Raw genomic sequence first — 11,598 nt, forward strand, 5'->3', positions numbered from 1 at the left:
GTCTGAAAATTAATCGAATTTTCAATGTTTACAATTGATCAATCATTCGTTCATTCATTTAAAAACTAATCAATTTCATTCATTCATTCACTCATTCATTATTTAACTTGTGTAGTAATTTCTTTGTAGTAGTCAATTACTATTATTTATAATTACTTTTAATACTTTTATAACGTGTTATTTTAACTAAATATACTTTTTGCACATATTTTGCTATCAATTTAAAGTATTTTTAATAAGTATAATTTAATTTTTCTCATAAAATTTTATAAAAATATATGGCTAAAATACAGCAACGAGTTGAGTAATTTTTCCCCGGCAAAAAAGTTAAAATTGTGTATGGTGCCATCTGCTATGAGATTTTATCATAAAAAGCTTTTGCTTTCTCTTGCCTGAATACATCCAGTCGGGCATACAGGCATTGTTTATTATCCCGTGGAAGATTTGCCCTTAGATACCGCAATTATACTGCCTTCGCACTATTACATGCTCGAAAACGGCTGTTTGTAGTCCTGCCATGAGTGACGACACACTAGAGGGCTGAATTCCCTGATCATACCCTCGTGCCACTAGTGCTAGGGGTGATCGACTCTCACACGAGATTGATCAGCACGCCAGCAATGGCGGCAGTGTGACACTCAACAGTAAAGGAGGTATTGAAGCATTCACCAGTGCTCCTCAACATTCTAATATGATGGTAGTCTGTTCCCAAATAAAACCGAGATTTGTCAATAAAGCTGTCGTTCTGTTATGGTAGGCAGGCTACTGCTCTGAAGGATCCGGGTTGAAATCCAGAGAGGTCAAAAACTCCAGGAATTTTTGTACCAATTTCTTTACTGCGCTCGTTAACAGATTATAATGAGTTATTAGCCACTGTAAAGTAACTGTGTAATACACATTCTAAACTACTTTCCCTCCCTCGTGAGACGTGGCGTCCTTTATGGGTGGCTCCATATAAGCAAATTTTTCATAGAACACAAATCAAACATTTACTTGTAATGTTAGGTCAATCAGAGCTGGGTTTAATCTGTTGTATTCTATGTGAGGTTCTTCCCCTTACAGTAAATAACACATTTAAAAGCGCGAGGCCCTATCTTGTTTAGTTTATTTTTAAATTTGGCCATAATTATGATCTAAAAATGTGCATTTTACATGTAAAACAATTCATTGGGTTGCAATTTTCAAAAATTGGAGGCCTATAACTTTTCAATGGCATCTGTCTGCCTGTCCTTCCTTAATCTCGAGAATGGAGTTATATAGATGACAGACATGTACAGGGAAAAGTATGATATACAGGGGCAAGACACTACTAAACTTGAGAGCATTGTGACGATGTTACAATAAATAATTGCTCGTTTTTTATTAGTAACAGAAATAAAATGTAACGGTATAATATAAATCGTAACAATAACAACGTAACGTTATAAAGGTACAAAAAATGTTTAAAATTTAATTAATATAATGTAATATAAGACATAAGACTAACCTTGTAATAACATATATTATTGTATATATAAATATAAGAATGTATAAGAAAAATATAATCTTGTACTGCCTATATAAATTGTACATCATGTTAAATCAGTACATTATAATTTACGTTAACTTTTTAAATAATCTACCTGATTTTTTAGTATTATAAAATAGTATTTCGCATTTCATTGTAAAAAATGTACATTTCACAGACGAAACAAATCATTGTTGTACGCAACAATAGGAATAAAACGTAATAACAACGAGCAATTATTTATTGTGACATGGTCACAATGCCAGGCTGCAATTTTTAATTTATTTAATTTAAAATATATGCTCTCCACTTCAAATTAGTAGTGGCTCGCCCCTCTACATCATACTTTTCCTTTAACAACAAAGTCGTGCCGATCGTCTATCTAACATTTTGGGGGGGGACGTTTTGAATTGAAATAACGTAACTTCCGGTGAAAACCGGTAGAAGTNCCCTTCTAGATATTAGAGAAGGACAGATGGACGGAAGGGCAACAGTGGGAATTTATGTCTACAATTTTTTTTTTTTTCAAATTTTCGCTCGATAAAATAATATTAATGATAGAGGATATCGATATGTATATTATTTAAATTCTTTTTTTCTTTATTCATTGAATTCATTGGTTGTATAGAATTGCAAATTTGTGATTTTTATGCGAATGATGCCCGAAAAATACCATTTGAAATCAAACGTTTTCCAATTTCCAAGCGAAAGGAAGAAGGTTTTATGTTGACAAGCATTATCATTCATTAAAATTGAAATCACGCTTCATTCTCCATATGTAAACTGAAGGATACGCCAAGAAGCACCTTCCTTAAATTACTATTATTTTTTATATAATTACAATTTGATAAATTGTAATTTATCCTTATATATATATAAGTCTACAGGTATTTTATAATCTTTACAATTTCATTTTATGTATAAAACATAGATAAATATATTAAAAAACTATGTTTATATCTTATGAGTCTAGTGAAGAGTTCATCAAAAGTAATCGATTTGTTTCATTTATTCACTTGTTTAATTAAAAAAATCCGGCAACGAGTTGCTTAACTTTCCCGGCAACATTGTTACGATATTTTGTTAAAAACGACTTTTTTTATATATTTTTAACTATTATAAAATGGCAAAAAATGCTTAATTTTAAGGGTAGGGATGTTTTATAAACAGTTGTAAATGATAATAACGAGTAAAATCGTCATTAATTCCTACCCTACTGGAGATATGATACGCGACCCCTTTATCTCCACACCCTCGACTTTTAACCTCCAAATTCCCCGTAATAAACAAACCTCAGCGCAAAATTTCAGAAATTTTCGACAAAATACACAGGAGTTATTAAGCTTCAAACATGGTGAACAAAGTCATGACATACTAACATCCATGCATACAGAAGAAACCCCCCGAAACATTCGCATTTCTCGAAGTTTAAAGGTCCCCTGGATCCAAAAATGTAAAAATCTCGTGGATGGGTCTCTCTGTTATAACAGAGCCGGGGGGAATTAAAAATGAATCTGTTTCGCTTGCTAAATTAATCAATTTTTAATTATTTACAATTAGTTTCATTCATTCATTCGTAAAAAGTAATCTATTTCGTCTCAAAATTAATCCCTTTTTTTAATTGTTTATAATTGATTTGTTTCAACTCTTCATTCGTTTAAATATTGATTTGTTCCATTTGTTAAATTAACACATTTTAATTGTTAACAGCTGATTTATTTTATACATTTATTTGTCGAGAAATGTATTTGCTTTGTGTGCTAATTTAATCACGTTTTAACTGTTTATCGGCCAGGTGTTTCATCGTTTCACGTATTCCATTAGACCCCAAAATTTTTACATCTTTGAAACGTCCAGAAAAGCAAAAAAAATTCGGGGTTTTTTCTGTATGTATGGATATGTTTGTAAGGGCATTTTGTTCGCCCAATTTGAAGCTTCATAACTCCTATGTCTTGTCCAAAATTTCTGAAATTTAGCAGAGAAGTTTGTGTATTAAGGGCTTTAATGCTAGTAAATTTTGGCGGTTAAAGGTTAAAGGGGTGAGGAGACAGAAGGGATCGAGTGTCGTATCTCGAGAGGGGTCAGACATAACGAAGATTTTACTCGTAATTAACATTTACAATTTTTTAAAATAAAAATCTTCTTTTCTCTCAAAATTGAACTTCTTGTTATTTTATAATAATAATAAATATAAAAAGTTTATAAAATAAAATCTCTTAACAGATGATACAACAACAAAATGTTTACTCTTTTGCCAGTAAAGTTACTCAACTCGTTGATGATTTTTAATTGTTTATAACTTATCTGTTTCATTCGTTTTGAAAACTGATCTGTTCAATATGTTAAATTAGCATTTTCTAATTATCTTCAACTAGCGTATTTCATCCATTTATTTACTGAAAAATGCATCTGTTACGTAAAATTAATAACGTTTTAATTATTTATAATCATCAATTCTATCCATTTATCCACGAAAAGTACTCTGTATTGTCTCAGAATTAATCAATTTTTAATTGTTTACAATTACTTTTGATTTAATTCCTATTCTTTTTTTATCCATTTCACATAGAAACTAATCTGTTTCACCCGTTCATTTATAAATGAAACTAGCAATTATTTATTGTGACATCATCCAATACCTGACTGCAATTTTTCGTCACAATGCTCTCAATTTTAATAGTGTCTTGCCCCTGTAAATCATACTTTTCCCGATAACAACGGAGTCTTGCCGGTTATCTATGTAATTCCATTCTGGGGAAAATTTTTTAATTATAATAACGTCACTTCCGGTATACACCGGAAGTGACGTTATAATTAACGGGGCCTTCTACCCCTAAGCTTTCTGTATATATAGTCTCGAATTTCATCTATTTAACTCCGTCCTCGAGCTTAAAGAAAGATAGACAGACAGTCAGACAGGCGCTACAGGTAATTTATAGTTATACAATATTTGAAAATTGGGGCCAATTAATCAGTTTCGTTTCAAAATCGATTTTTTTTCTAATTTTTTTTTATCATTAATAAAAAATGCATAGGAACAATTTTTAAGTCTTAAAAATCCAATAACACGTTTATTAAAAATAAATAAAAATATTTAATCTTCCAGTATTAAATATTTTATCCGCTAGAGTGCGCTCTCTGAAATTACGTCACCCCACGTTTGTTACTCCAGTTACCGTGGTAACTCATCTTCCAATGCCAGAACACGTCTAAGAGAATTGTAATATTTGTGAGCGTTATTTGATATATATATATATTTTTTTATAAAGGAAAACAATCTTGTTTTGTTAATTTATATATATTTTTTTAAACATCAAAGGAAAGGTCATTGTACTTTTAAGCAAATGGCGCCTGTTAGAGTGCATATTGAATATTGGTAAGTGGCTGGAAAAATGATTAAATTCGATTTTAACTTTCGATTACTTTGCTTCACGTGTTTACAATTCAATTATTTGAAAATAGAATTTATTTGATTTTTTTTTCCCTCTTTAATTTAAAATGTATTTTCGACTTAACTGCATTTATTTATTTATTTATTTTTTCTTTTACTTTTATCATAAACAGATCATCTTCAGACATTCAAATATATATAAAATTTATTTATTTGATATGGAATTTATTCATTCAATTATTTATAATATCTAGTAGCAAAGTTATATTTATGTTGAGTTATTATTTATCTATTTTTACTATTTATTCGATTTGTTTATTTTAAATTAATTAAATTTCAAATTGTTTATATTGTATTTGTTTTTTTTATTATTCGTTCAAAAATTTAAAAATCCATTCATTTGTTATAAATTGATCTGTTTCGTTATTAAATTAACGTTTATATTGTTTACAATTGTTCAATTTCTTCTACACGTGATTAAAAAATCGATCTGTTTCATCTCAAAATTAAATGCCTTTTAATTGTTTACAGCTGATCAGTTTCGTCCATTCCTTAATCAAATAATTGATATTTCGCTTGTTAAATTGATGAAATTGAAATTGTTTGCAGAAATCTATTTCATATATTCATTTATAAAAGCTGGAAACGTTGTTGTTAGACTTTCTCGGCGTTTTTCTTTTTTTATTTTATTTGTTTCCATCCCTAATAATTGCTGCCATTTCCTGTATGAGTTTCAGATTGATTCGAGTGATATTAAGGATGTGGGGCCATATCTTCCCAATCAATGATTCGATTTTCCTGAAAATTTCTAGAAACATTTCCATCTAACACTCAAATCTCTTTGCAAAATTTCAGAAATTTTTGACTAAAAGCACGGGAGTTATTAAGGTTCAAAGAGGGTGAAAAAATAGTGCCCCCACCACGCACATATACGTAAACTTCCCTACATAGAGAAGAAAATCCTAACTTTTTTGCATTTATGGACATTTTAAGGTCCCTCGAATCCAAAAAATGTAAAAAACTTGGGAGGAGAGTAATTTTTTTGACTCATTGCTATACTTTCTTTTGTTATATAACAGCAGGGAAAGTAACATTAAAATGCATTTAATTTTGCAACGAAACACATGGATGGGTGAAGTTAAGTGTAAACGATTGAAACACAATATTATAAACGAAACAGATCGATTTTTAAATCGATTTAATCGTTTGACTAGATTTATTTTCTTTATTAATTCGTAACAATTTCATTAGTTTCGTCTGAAAATTAATCGAATTTTCAATGTTTACAATTGATCAATCATTCGTTCATTCATTTAAAAACTAATCAATTTCATTCATTCATTCACTCATTCATTATTTAACTTGTGTAGTAATTTCTTTGTAGTAGTCAATTACTATTATTTATAATTACTTTTAATACTTTTATAACGTGTTATTTTAACTAAATATACTTTTTGCACATATTTTGCTATCAATTTAAAGTATTTTTAATAAGTATAATTTAATTTTTCTCATAAAATTTTATAAAAATATATGGCTAAAATACAGCAACGAGTTGAGTAATTTTTCCCCGGCAAAAAAGTTAAAATTGTGTATGGTGCCATCTGCTATGAGATTTTATCATAAAAAGCTTTTGCTTTCTCTTGCCTGAATACATCCAGTCGGGCATACAGGCATTGTTTATTATCCCGTGGAAGATTTGCCCTTAGATACCGCAATTATACTGCCTTCGCACTATTACATGCTCGAAAACGGCTGTTTGTAGTCCTGCCATGAGTGACGACACACTAGAGGGCTGAATTCCCTGATCATACCCTCGTGCCACTAGTGCTAGGGGTGATCGACTCTCACACGAGATTGATCAGCACGCCAGCAATGGCGGCAGTGTGACACTCAACAGTAAAGGAGGTATTGAAGCATTCACCAGTGCTCCTCAACATTCTAATATGATGGTAGTCTGTTCCCAAATAAAACCGAGATTTGTCAATAAAGCTGTCGTTCTGTTATGGTAGGCAGGCTACTGCTCTGAAGGATCCGGGTTGAAATCCAGAGAGGTCAAAAACTCCAGGAATTTTTGTACCAATTTCTTTACTGCGCTCGTTAACAGATTATAATGAGTTATTAGCCACTGTAAAGTAACTGTGTAATACACATTCTAAACTACTTTCCCTCCCTCGTGAGACGTGGCGTCCTTTATGGGTGGCTCCATATAAGCAAATTTTTCATAGAACACAAATCAAACATTTACTTGTAATGTTAGGTCAATCAGAGCTGGGTTTAATCTGTTGTATTCTATGTGAGGTTCTTCCCCTTACAGTAAATAACACATTTAAAAGCGCGAGGCCCTATCTTGTTTAGTTTATTTTTAAATTTGGCCATAATTATGATCTAAAAATGTGCATTTTACATGTAAAACAATTCATTGGGTTGCAATTTTCAAAAATTGGAGGCCTATAACTTTTCAATGGCATCTGTCTGCCTGTCCTTCCTTAATCTCGAGAATGGAGTTATATAGATGACAGGCATGTACAGGGAAAAGTATGATATACAGGGGCAAGACACTACTAAACTTGAGAGCATTGTGACGATGTTACAATAAATAATTGCTCGTTTTTTATTAGTAACAGAAATAAAATGTAACGGTATAATATAAATCGTAACAATAACAACGTAACGTTAAAAAGGTACAAAAAATGTTTAAAATTTAATTAAAAGGAGGTGTCNTATATGCTCTCCACTTCAAATTAGTAGTGGCTCGCCCCTCTACATCATACTTTTCCTTTAACAACAAAGTCGTGCCGATCGTCTATCTAACATTTTGGGGGGGGACGTTTTGAATTGAAATAACGTAACTTCCGGTGAAAACCGGAAGTTACGTTATTTCAATTCAATTTCAATATAGTTAATCGGGGCCTCTGGCCCGTAGGATTTCCATATCTGGTCTCTGATTTCATCTATCTAACTCCGTTCTCGAAATTAAGGAAAGACAGACAGGCATCAGACAGGCCATAGTGGGAATTTAAAGGTCTACAATTTTTCAAATTGCAACCCAACAATACAATAAATAACACCTAAATAAGTCATTAAAAATTTAATTAATTCGAGTCGTTAACTATAATTTTAACTAATTATTATATAAATAAAACAAAATAAGACTTGTATTCATCGAAATTAAGATCTGTATATATTAACTGATAAATATAGCAAAGGGTATTAATTACTTTCGTACCGTTTCCATCAATCATACGTTTTAAAAATAAGAATTTTTGAAATTAATTATTGAAGAGAAAAATTAAAAAATTAGAAAAAAATAAAACTTTTATCTTCACAGCTCGAAATGAGGTTATCGCACTCGCTTCCAGAAATTACAGAAAAAAATTCAAGCTGAAAATCCTGAAGCTGATATAGAAGGAGAAGAGGGGAGAACTTGTAAGTAATTTTTAAAAATTAATTTTCAAATTTAACACTTTATTTACAAGAATTTCTCACGTAATTTTTAAACTATTTATTAATCAATAAACGTTTTAATTTTTACTTTATAAAATTAATTAAATTGATAAGGCATAGGAGGAAAAAAAGAAAAACATTACAAAATTGCTTCTGTATTTTATTAATTAAAATCATTAAATATCTTTTATTTTTTACTAATTTTTCTTTTTATAAATAAATAAATTAAACAATAAGCTAACTTATTTTTTTTTACGTATAAAAATAATAATTTAGCTAATTTAATGTGTTTTTTTTCGAGTTAAAACATAATTAAAATTTATTTTATCACCCATAAATCATTTATATTTTTAAAATAATTTTTAGTAGCAATTAATTAAAGATAAATTATAATTATATTTAAAATGAATTTATTTTTTTAAAGATAAAATAAGTGTTTTTAATGATTAAATATATAGAAATTAACTGGATTTTTTTAAATATAATAAACTGCAGTTTATCTCATCAAATTATTTATTGTTTTATTAATTTATAATAAATTTAAGAATACTTTTAATCAAGTTATATTTTAAATTTATTATTTTTTTTCATTCAAAGCATCATTTGAAATCACTATAAATGGAATTTTAGTTTATTCAAAATTAGAAACAAATAAATTCCCAGTAACTAGTGAGGTAAATTAATTAATTACATATATACAGTATATAATATTTTTTTTGCAGATGAATTTATAATATTTTAAAATATAAATAATTTTTCTGCTTTTTCTTTAAGATTATAAATCTAGTTGAAATGGCAAGCAAAAATGAAGAAATAGAAAAAACACAAAACTCCAAGAAAATTAATTTTTGTAGATATTTGTAATAATTTTATATAATTTTCATTTTAAAAAAAATTAAAATTTAGATGTTAAAACTAAAATTAAAATCATATTTTAAAAATATAATTTAAAATACACATTTAAAAAATGTAAATTCTTCATTTTATTTTTATTTATTAATTTTTTTCATCTGAAACAATAAAAGTTCCCTCCCTTTAAACTGGATTTCTCTTTTAAAAATGCTATTTTTTTTTAAAAAATAAATGTCAATTTCTAATTTTTAAAAAATGCAATTTTCTAAAATTGTCAATTTCTTAACTGTTTAAAAACATGTCAATTTCTATAATTGAATTTTTCAAATAAAAATTGTCAATTTCTGTCACAAAATTTAAGAAAATGACACTTTTCTGATGCTGTCAATTAACACCTGCAGATTGTTGTTAAAAGAAATTGACATAAAAAATTCAATTTTTTTTTTTTGCATTTTTAAAATAATTCATTTCTTTTTTCAGAAATTGAAATAAATAAATTACATCTTTTCATTCTTAAAATTTATATTTCTAGTAAAGTAATAAAATAAAAAGGATTTTTATTATAGAAATCTTTTATAAAACCACACGTTTATGATGAAAATATGCTTTCAAACAGAGAACAGCTTACAAAAAATACAAAAAAAGTATATGGGTTATCAATCAATAAAATGTTATTTCGCAATCATTAGATAGAAAATATATATAAAATTATTATTAACTTTACATTTTACTTTTTAGTATGAAGTTCAGTTAGGAAATGAATGCTGATTGAGCTGATGTTATGTTAAAGTATTATGTAAAGCCTTGTTTTTAAATTTAAATTTTTCAATAAAATTGATTTTTCACCTGTTTGTACTTGTTAAATTACTATTTGTCCTCTGAAACATTCATCATTATAATTTTAATGCATAATGTATGTCAATGTTATAATGCCGTAACATTAGAGTAATAAAATATTTAAAATTAATAATTTATTCATGTTTTAAATAAGAATTGGCATTTTTTATAAATTAAAATTTATTATAATTTTCTGCTTTTCAAATTTTGATTTATACTTTTTACAAAGTTTATGTAGTCAAATAGTAAAATCCATCATTTTGATGAGATTTTGATTTTTTAAAATTATTTTGCTATTACAAAACAGTTTATACATGTTCTTGAAACATAGATGATTGTATAATCCAGGTACTTAGCCAAAAATTACGTGAGTAGCCAGGGCTGTTGAGTGATGTTGAAAATTTTTTCCAGGCCAGAGTAAACTCAGGGACCACAATGGTTCATTCATCCTATAAATTAGTTATTTTTATGAACAGAAAATAAAATCTTCAAGACCACTTTTCATTAATAAAGAATTATTCCATGTATTTCATTTGTTCAAACAAAGAAAAAAAAAAAAAAGTAAAACAGGACCACTCTTGACAGTCCTGAGTATTTGTTTGTTTATTAAGTTATGGCAATGCAACACTTGATCTACCTAGGAGATGCCTTCCGGGAGGTCTTTTTAAGGAAACTTGCCCCTATTTAGGCATTACAGAAATGAAGAAAACCCGGAAAACTCCACATGGCCAGCCCGTCCGAGTGAGGCGCGAACCCCCAACACAAACTCCCAGTGTTTAGGGAATGGAGCCACTTGGCCACTGGTGGGCCCAGTCCTGAGTAGCATCATGTGGTATGAACTCAATCAATCAATGAGTGTTCCATGTCAGAAACGAGCTCATCAAATGAAACTATATACTCTGAATGTGAGATAAATTCTTAATTGATCCCATAAGAAAATGCTAACAAATAGCATTTTCGTTGAATCTTTTTCCTCTCATAAAATGAACTTAGCTACCAATGAAAAAGAGTCTACAAGTGAGAATAGAAACTAGACTCGGTCATTAAACATAATAATTCAAATGTTTGAAGAAGTGAATAATTTTCATATCCAATATTGATTAAATTGCAAGATTTGTAAGCATTTACCATTGAGAAATTGTCTGCTAATGAGTACTTTATGAGTAGAAAATGTACATAATCTTGTTCAAAATCATGAAATTAAAAAATAGGATTTTTAAAATCTATAACAATCTTTGAATCTCTTATCAAAAGAACTGTTACAATCAGTGGCATATCCAGAATTTTGAGAATAAGGGTGGTGCTCTAAGCAGATTCCATGGGACATCAAGATACACACCCCATCATTTTTTAGAGAATGTTACTCAATTACCTTAGAATTGCTTTAGTTACCTAATCTGACATACTTGAAGTTATACAATATGCATTATTATATTTATTTTTATTTTAAAGAGCAAAACTGATTACTTGGTATCAAGTGTGTGTGTGTCGCAGCACATATGCACCTGGTTACACCTGTTTACTGAGATTTCATAACATTATGAAGGACAAAGAACAGCTATAC

At 28.8% G+C, this 11,598-nt stretch overlaps 1 long non-coding RNA gene across 2 annotated transcripts; it reads left to right on the top strand.

Moving 5' to 3' along the window:
• Nucleotides 1–4,639: 4,639 nt before the first annotated feature.
• LOC111627400 lies at nt 4,640–9,173 on the top strand. 2 transcript variants are annotated; one of them, XR_002756997.1, is made up of 5 exons: nt 4,640–4,736; nt 4,827–4,883; nt 8,230–8,327; nt 8,943–9,019; nt 9,120–9,173. It is a non-coding gene; the product is annotated as an uncharacterized LOC111627400 (long non-coding RNA). The 2 variants fall into 2 exon arrangements; XR_002756998.1 differs by having other exon boundaries at nt 4,644–4,727.
• The last annotated feature ends 2,425 nt before the right edge of the window (nt 9,174–11,598 follow it).

The sequence above is a fragment of the Centruroides sculpturatus genome, unplaced genomic scaffold (assembly GCF_000671375.1).
Source record: "Centruroides sculpturatus isolate CEXI.00-Female unplaced genomic scaffold, Cexi_2.0 scaffold1, whole genome shotgun sequence".
NCBI lineage: Eukaryota > Metazoa > Arthropoda > Arachnida > Scorpiones > Buthidae > Centruroides > Centruroides sculpturatus.